The following is a 9,726-nucleotide window of genomic DNA, read 5'->3' on the forward strand; positions in this document are numbered from 1 at the left end:
AGTCTTTGTCCCTTAAGGCAACAGATTACAGCCCCCCCCCCCCCCCCCCCCCCCCCCCCCCCAGGCTGCTGTCGTATTAACAATAGCTTGGAGCTCCAGAATGGACAAGAAAAAACGACGAAAATGGCTCGAGCAGGGCGTTGCTCACGGGGCGGTCGCTCGTGCCATGCGGCCGCACGTGCTCGGGCCCGCTAAATGCTACTTGTAGCTTTAATTTTAGAATTGTTGTTAAATGTCTGTCCTCATCAAAAAAAAAATAAGCTTTGAAATTACAAAACTTGGGAAAAACATAATTTTTCCTGCATTCATTAACATAATTATCTCGGTTAACTTCAGTTAAAAGTTAAACTGACTTCATGTTACTCAATGTTCTGTCAGATTGATGTGTTGGTATCCGTGTTTATTTATGGCTCTGATGATAACTACTGTCATCGCAACATCTGGCTGAACAATTATTCCCACAACACCCCAGGGATCCCCCCCCCCAGTAAGAGCTGTGGCAAACAGCTTTCTAAGTCAGCATCTCCAGAGAGGAGCAAGGATGCTGAAAACGAGGCATGGCGACAGCTTGTGCTGAATGACAGGAATCTGGGTATTGAATGTTTGTACGAACAGAAGCAGCATAATTCCCCAGAAAGTAAGTCTGCTTAAAGTTACGTTTTTTTACTGTGGTTTTTTGAGTTGGTATAGATTAAGATGAAACTGGAACTACATTTTTGTCTTACCACTGGTAACTGGTACCAAGGTCCTTGTCATAAGCATTAAATATCCAATAATTATCTGATTTCTCTAGTAGTCGGATTTTCAAGTGTAGATCTAATAATTAAATGTTACCCATTAACATCAGTTATCCAATATAGTTTTAAGGATTTCTATTACAATAAATATCCACCCAATCAACATATTTTGCATTTTTATATTGTCACATAAGTAAGTAACTGAAGTCATATGAGAGTAACTTGTATTTTTAATGCAATTATTGTTTCTTCACTAAAATTTACATTTTAAAAGTTATGCCATTTTGTACAAACATTGTTCTTTATGAGTCAGGTGGTGAAGTACCATGTAGATCAGGGTTTTCTGATGATGGGCATCTATTTGATTTCTCCTAGTTATCTGATCTACGCTGTGGCCAGTAAGGCTGTGACTCTTAGTGACAACCCTCATCAAGGAAGTGATGTGTGTTTAGATTCCAAAATAGCTCATTTGACTTCGTCCTCATATTTCCAGACAGTGTCAATTAATTTTATGAGAAACTTTCCTTTAAAAATAGTCTGTAGTTGTGCTTCACTAGCTTTGTAAGTGAAGAGCAAAAAGTGTAATATAACTGTGTGTGAGCTATGAGTGGGAAAATGAAACTCAACAGTGAACAGTTAAAGACAAAAATAAAAAACTTTGGGATTAATGCCTGCGTTCTATGGGCAACATGTCAACCTGAAGGAGCTGAAACCCAGATTTGGCTTGGAATATGGGTGTATGACATAATGGAAGTAACTCAAAGTTTTTACAAAAATGTAAACTATGTGAGGTGACAAAAGGGCTGAGGACAAAATAGTCTGGCAGAGAGCAACTAAAAGTGCTTAGGCTTAATAAACTAAAACAGTTGTAATAACTGAAGCTGAAATTTGCTACAGAGAGCCGCTGTGGGACGAGAAGGTAGCCTGCTTGGGTCTCCTGAACTTAGTGATCTTTTTTTTCCATAGAGAATAATAAAAAAGGTCCCCTCTCGGGCTAATGCGGGACAGTGAGCCTTCAAACTGGGTCACAGAGACACAGAAACACAACGGAAGCAGCTGCCGTACAGACACAGCTCTCGGAGCGGGAGTGAAGCTGCCGGTAACGGGACTATCTCTGAATGACCTCATGAACCCAGACATGGAGATGTTAATACCAATGATTTTGTGGAGCTCTTCAGAATAACATCATCCATGTCTTCCATACATTGTAAAGGGCATAAACACAGACACCGCTCCATGTAGAGATCACACTAAGAACATAGAGGAGAGTATTCACAGTGCAGTGAAAGACAGCTGAGGCAAATTTTCCGCTCAGATCGCGTTTGGTGTGAATGCAGCTTAAGAGTCAAAATCCTAAAAGACAGAAACAGATTAATACGACTGAGTTTTAGGGCCAGTTTACAAACACGTTTTTTTTTAATTAACACTAAAGTTGTAAATATACGAGAAAAAAAGTCATCACTGTTAAATGACGAGAAAAAGAGAGGAATTTGAAAATAGTCCTTTATATTAGCATAAGGACACTGAAAATGCCAAAAAAGTGCTCCTCCTCAGACAGAATTGTCACACAGACTTCCACAAGAAAGGATTGAAGTGGGCAGCTGCAGGTATACCAATGTCTTCATCAACGGGCTGCAGAGATCATGCAACCCACAATCAATAAATAAAACATCATCAAATCGTAAATCAAACAAATGAGCTTCCAAACATTTGGAACATTATCAATTAACATTCAGCTCACCTGTTCAACTAAGTTTTAGTGGGTCTGCTCTGCTGCTGGACGGCGTTTACTTGCTGCCCTGTATGCTCACTTCCACTTTAATCTTGTAAATTTACTAGAAAAAGTCTCAAATTTACACCTTTAAATCTCGTAATGTTACGTTTTTTAATTATTTGGGTGGCCCTGAAACACCATTGTGGATTAAGACAGGTTCTCTGTGAGGTTTCTTCTAGCAGTTTGCTTGTCCAACTTGTCAGCCCAGCCCTTAAGTCTGAGTGTGCTACTTTGATGACCACTAATTAAAACACTAAAAGGCTTTTTTTTTTTTGAAATGTCATTATTAGAGAAATGCTAAAGGCATGTTTTAAGTTTTGGGAATGATTTACGACATACATTTTGTCACTACTCTGTAATCACAACTTCACTTGAAACCTCTAAATGCTGGTTTACATTGGGCAACAATTTTTTCTTTAACATTTAGCTATCACAATTCATTTCCAACACAATATTCAAGTAAAACTGTAGTCTTGTGGTAAATTAATGTTTGTGCATTTGGAATTTTTTAAATGCTGTTATTTTACAATCCAAACATTTTCTGAAGTCACAGGGCTGGAGCTGGAGCCTATCCCTGCTACTGTTGGGCAAAGGTGTCGTACGCATTGGACAGGTCATCAGTCCATCACAGGGCCACACACAGACGGAAAAGGCAATTTACAATTATTAACCAACCATCCTATGCAGCATGTTTTTGGACTGTGGTGGGAAGCTGAGGTTCCTAGAGAAAACCCACGCATACAGGAGGAGAACATGCAAACTCTACACAGAGGGGTCTCAGCTGGGATTTGAGCCAGAGACTTCTCACTGTGAGGCATGAGTGACTAACTACTACACTGCCATGCAGCCGTGTTACCATGCAATTGAAACATTATTTCATCGGGGAAGAACAGCTGGCAAAGGCAGCAAGGAGCTGTAAACACTTGTACAACAGCTCATCAGTAACTGGCCATTAAAATGTTCATTACATAAGCTTTCTTTGTTGATGTTAGTAATTCTGAGTCTTACTTTCTTCATTGAACCTTCATTGTTCTGTCAGTCTCTCTGATTGTTCACAGTAACCTTTAGTAACATCTCACCTTCAGTTCTTAACTGTCTGTGGTTTATAGACCACATGATCACAACTACTTATTCTTCATGATCCAGAGTCCTAGTAACCACCAACCATGACAGAATTCCGACTACAACTTGTTAGAGAATAACAAAATACTTTTTTCTAAACAGAGAATCTATTTCACTTACATTTTTTTTCAGTTTATTTTTTAATTCCATTAGCAATGTGAAGGGTTCCTTTATTCAGAGAAATAAATTGGTGCCTAATTCCTTATTTTTAACTAGACTGCAAAAATGATGATGCCTGAAAAATGATAAATGTTGTGAAGAAGAGAATGTATTTGTCCATCAGTAAAAGCAAAGAATTCATCGCTAGATTTGATTTGAAGTGAGAGGATCAGAGGATGCTCTGGGGCTTGGGAGCACTTCATTAAGTCAATATAGCTTTGGGTTTGACAATGCAACACAACCGCTGTGCTTCCTAAGCGTCTCAAAGCCAGCTGTCAGGTTAAAAAGAGAATGGCGGCTTTCTTATCTGGCAATTTCTTCACATTGACAGAGAAAACTAGAAACTGCAAGAACTTTACAGTTTAAGTGAAGCTGTGGTACAATTTGATATGTAACAAGTTTTAAAGAATCTGTTCTCATTTGAGATCCATATTCATTGAAAACAAATTAGAAACTGAGTTTATGCTGCAAGTTGCTGGTGATCAATACTTTGGAAAACTGATAGATGCGAACTTCCTTTCAAAGTTGTTTGAAGTTCCATTTCATTCCATATTATTAGCTCTTGATTCTACCAGTTTGGTTTGAGATTTTCTGATGTGATGATGAGATGTAACAGGACAAGCATGGATATGACAGTTAATTGCTAAATATTCACTAAATCAGTCTTCCAGAGTTTGCTCAGCCTCTAATCAAGAGGCGTGTTGGGCATCTCAAGTAAGTGATGCATAGCTAATGACTTGGTGATTAACAGCTTGGCACCATTTTGCATAAATCCAGCGTATCCAAAAATGAAAAGAAGAGTGTGTGGGGGGGCTGAAGACAAAGACCTCGTAATGTTCTGTGACGCGTTCAAGGCCGTGGAACATTGTCAAACCATTGCTGGTATAAAAGCCACCTAATTAGTGGAAAAACTCAGTGCTGGGTGTGCGAATAAGTGACTGGTGTTAATTAGGTTTGTCCAGGCATATGGAGATTTGCTCTTTGGATTAGCGTGGCTGTGAATGTTTTCAGTCTTGTGTTAATCAATGATGGGAGTGTGTTCAATTGCTGGGTTTGTGTTTAGTTTGAAAATGTCCGCTTAAGAGTCCTTTGGGTTTGGAGAGGCCACAGTTGTGCTCTCTTTGCCACTCGGCTATTACCGACAAAGAAAAGAGTCACTAATTACTGACATCCGGTGAACACTAATATGTTTCTAATTTAAATGAGGGTCATCGGTTCGCTCGTGTTCTTCCACATGAACAGTTGAAAAAAATAGCAGAAGACACGAGGCAGCTCCATTTAAGGATGTGACCAGCAGCAGTGCAATGTGTCATTATCTTATGTTTCTTGAGTTTGGGATGGTCCTGGGGGAACAGAGGCCTCTTGAACTCAATTTGTGAACACAACCTAATGGCAAAATGATTCACGGATGTAAAAAACCTTGAGAGTAGACTCATTTCAATTGCAACTATATATCGCACTGTAAAAAAAATGTATTCCTGGTATTCCAGATTCCAGAAACAAAGTTATTTTCATCTTTTTTTTAGCTGGTGCTCCTGACAAATGAGGTAGCTGATTATCCACAGAAGAAACAACTTGGAGCAGAGATATAACTTCCCAGGGATGAGTGAAATGGCTCAAGAACCTAACAAGAACTCAACCAGGAGTTCATAGAACAACTTCAATAACACATAATCAATTTAACTAAATGATCCAGGTGAATACTTTATACTGAATAGCTGCAGGGTGTAGATTAAAAGTGATAATCCACAGTGATAATGCAAAATTAAAAAATAGGTTAAGTCACATGTTCTATGTCATTTTTCTGGCCTAAACACCAGTTTGTAACCGGAGCAACAGAAACTCAAAACATGTATTGACACATCCTCCATAGTGGATCACAACAGCAAGACAGTAGGAAAGACATGAGTGATTTTATAGTTTCCTTTAACCTGTTTGGTCTATTTGATAATTTTGAAGACTGGGATGCAACAGAAGAGAAGGACAGAAAAGACAATGAGAAGGAGGAGATGAGACACGAGGAAGTGACACCAGAGGGATTGAACAATTTAGACTTTGTTTCTTTGGAAGAAACTTTTGCTTTATCATCTGGACAAAAACTAGCCGTAAGAGGGGAAGTTTACCTCTAAACCTGATGCCTAGTGTCACTTATCATGACGTTCAGCATATGTACAATGCATGACCATGTCATGAATATAATTTATTCATCTTCTAATCCGTTTTTGGGGCTGCTGGAGCCTATTCACTTGCAGGTGAAGGCAGGGGACATCCTGGACAGGTCGCCAGTCTGTCGCAGTGCCACAATCACACACCCATGCACGTTCACATTCACACCTAGGGACAATTTAGAGTAAACATTTAACCTATGAAACATGTTTTTGGATGGGTGGTGGAAGCCAGAGACCCCGTAGAGAACCCATGCATGCACGTGGAGAACATGCAAACTCCACACAGAAAGGTCCCTGTGTGATGTTCTGGTTCAGGTCCCCCAGCTGCGACTTGAATCGGGGACCTTCTTGCTGTGAGGCAAGAGCGCTAACCACTGCGCCACCGTGCAGTGGTTAGCGGTTGGTTGAGTATTATTTATTGGTAATTTATGGAGGCATATATGTCTCATAATTCAAAATAAAAGACAATAGCATAAATACTTTTTTATTTTCACAGTGGACTCGGACTATTGAATGTGCTCATGAATGGGTGAATAGCACCAATGCTTTGAAGCACCCTGGGCCCTCAAGGAAGGTGGAAAAGCTCTATACAATTAGTTACCAGTTAATAAAGACAAAATGAATGTCTTTTTTCACAGCAATTTGTTGCCTAAAGCAGTAAAAAATGATTTCTGGGATGTTTTGTGACATTGATTGATTTTATTTTATTTTATTTTCCAACATGCCAATAACAACTCAACAAGGAAACACAATCAAAAATAAAGAAAAACATCTTGTCAACATAAAAAAAAGAATGAATGAGAACATTTCTAAAATTTCTTACAAACTTAATCGTTTGTTTTGCTTTGCAACAAATTTACTAATAATTTTATGGTAAACTGCATGAAATGTTGAATGGTTTCTTTCAATGTCGCTGTGCCTTGAATGGTATGTGGGATTCATCTTTTTGTTCTCTAAAAGTGTCATAATTTGGAATAATAGTTGCAGGATGATAAATATCTTTCACCCTCAAGGTTTTGTAGTGTTCACCCTCAAGCTGTTTATGCCTCATTTTTAGACGCATTCTTCTGCAACAGACATTCAGGCTATTCATCAAGCAGGTAGTCCAGGCTGGAAGCACCGTTTGGCTGTCATGTAGGTTACACACAGCCTGTAACCAGTGAAGTGTTCCTCTCTCCTGGTTGCATACTAATACAAGGCAGGTCAAAGTGTATACGATGTTTTGGCTCAGTTACAGGTCTTTATTTCTTATTAAAATCATTTTATTATGAAAAATTAGGGAGGTCAGTTGTTCATAAAGCACTCGCTAAGAAAAAAGCCAATAAGTTTGTAATTTTACATTTTATTCTTTAAGGCTGGAGGGTAATATCAAATGTAGACAATTATGGTTGGTACCAATCTGCATTGCAAATACTTGACAGATCCCTAACTGCCTGGGGAGGTCAGCAAGAGGAGAATTGAAAATGTCCAAAATGTACCAAGTATTATTGGTACATGCAGTAATTATTTAGGTAGCGTTATACATTTCTGCCCACATTTGAGGATCTTATATCTTAAATCTTTGACAACTGAAGCTCTGATCTGACAGGTAAATGAGATTTTCGCAATAATGTTTTACCATAAATATGCATGATGACAATGAATGCAATCCTCAAAAGTCAGTTTTTTTAGTCAATATATCATTAAATATGTATAACTATAATAATAACTTCACTTTCTTTCAATGATTTCTGTAAGAATTCTGTTAACGAGATAATAATAAAAGTTTTTGATCATTCAATATTTAGAAATGTGAGTTGTTCACATTTGTGCTTCATTTATACTTTAAGGTGTTAGTATTTTCTGATTCCCTTTTCTTTTTCTTTTTTTTTTCTTTTTTGATGGTGTTATCTGTGATAAACAAACACCAGGCTCAACAACACGAATCAATCTCTATTTGCCATTTACTTCAAAAAATGTGAGATGAAAATAAAAGTTCAAACGCTTCAAATGTATTTCAGGAAAGGACAGCAAAAAAAACATGTCTTCTCCCGGTGGAATCTGCATTTCATGACAAAATCCACCAGTTCAATGGTCACATATGATGTTTGCTTGCCATTGTTTTTCCTTCAGCATGTGAAAGCATGTTTTTTTCTTTCGTAGGTGTGAAAAGTGTGAGGGTTTGTGTACATATTGTTAGCTCAACTGAAGTTATGCTAGGTTTGCTTAAGTGTCCTGAAATTGTGTTTACCATTTTTAGCAAAAGCATTTGGGAAGCTCACAAAACGCAAATTTCAAAGAAAGTTCTGGCAACGAATGTTTAAAAGTTACTCATTTAAAATGTGAAATGAATGTTTATTTTTAAAGGCCACAATAAACCGTATATTGAACGAGCGCAAAGATAACTGAGCGAGTGTATTCAGGAGCTGAGTGAACGAACCATACAACCATGCACGCGTAATGCTAACTGAGCGACCCCACATTTTACAACTGCATGATTGCAATCCTAACCGAGCAGCACTCCTGCAGACTCGCTGGGTTTGCTCACAGTGTTCAAGGGGTTTTTTCACTTGGGGGTGGTAACCTTTCCGGTTGATCTGATTGGCCGAAGTTTGCATGTCAAATCCAGTGAGGCAGCTGGTCGGGACTTTCATTTTTTTAGAGACTTTAATAGAAAAAGAACAGTGGATGTATCGTTGATTAAAACGTTAACAAATGGCCCAAGGCCCAAGATAAGAAAGTGCAGCGGGTTTTTCTGTGCTGGAAGTATTTCTCATTTGAAAATCACTTTATAAGGTAAATATACATGTACATTTTTGTTATCCCAAGACAGAGCTACTACACAACTCCAAGTACAGAACAGTAGTGTAAACTATGCTAGCCTGCAACTAGCAGATTCCAAGCATCGACTGTATATGTGTTGGATGTATATGCTTTATTTTCTTATTCTTATTCTAATTGCTGTTTAAAACTGTGATTATACTTTGTTTGACCCACATTGAATCTGCAGTGCTGGAGTTTTTCTGCGTGAAAAGACAGACAAGGAGGTTGAACAAGGAGTGTCCAGAAAACAGTTGGAGATTAGAAACATAAGTGCTCCACTCAAGAACTCTCCACTGACCCTCCCATTTCTGCAGCGAGAAGATTAAACAGTGTTGATAACTACTGACCCTGCATCCCAAAGATTTCTTTGTAACCAGGGAAACCCACTTCTTGAATAAAAGGATGAAGTCGGAACAGACATTCTTAGAGCTGCTTGAGGCAGAGGTGTCAAACGGTTGTCTGTTTTCGGCTCTTCTCACAAGAAATCGTTCTAGCCTCCTGAGTCTGTTTTTTAATACTGTCGTGTTTTTTCAGAAATAGCCTTGACAACATGACTACTGGACTGTATAAGCCCTCCCCTCTGCCATTCCAAACAGGAAGTATCCGCTGGCTCCAAAAAGTCAAAATCCCATTGACTATTACACAGAAGTAAACAGCTATTACTCTTTCTGTTTGCCACAATCAGTATCCTTGCTCTGATATGTTTTTTTTTAATGTTTTCTTATTAATCCTAAATTTTGTTTCATAATATTTCTTTCTGTTGTGCAAGTTATTCAAATTATAAACTGACCAGTCAGATGCCTCAATTAAAATATGTTCCACAGCGATCGTTTGAAACGTATGAAAGATTCTCTTGAGGCCGCTTTCAGTGGTAAGGGGGTGGACTTCCAACAAGCTCACTCCTGATTGGTGAGACGTTGACTCACACCAACTGTGAAGGAATTTGTTTTATTATTATTATCAT

The 9,726-nt window shown here is 38.4% G+C and overlaps 1 long non-coding RNA gene across 1 annotated transcript; it reads left to right on the forward strand.

The window, feature by feature from the left end:
- The first annotated feature begins 7,828 nt into the window (after nucleotides 1-7,828).
- Nucleotides 7,829-9,249, forward strand: LOC105358421. Its single transcript, XR_912054.3, has 2 exons — nucleotides 7,829-8,735; nucleotides 8,950-9,249. It is a non-coding gene; the product is annotated as an uncharacterized LOC105358421 (long non-coding RNA).
- The last annotated feature ends 477 nt before the right edge of the window (nucleotides 9,250-9,726 follow it).

The sequence above is a fragment of the Oryzias latipes genome, chromosome 17, assembly GCF_002234675.1.
Source record: "Oryzias latipes chromosome 17, ASM223467v1".
NCBI classification, from domain to species: domain Eukaryota; kingdom Metazoa; phylum Chordata; class Actinopteri; order Beloniformes; family Adrianichthyidae; genus Oryzias; species Oryzias latipes.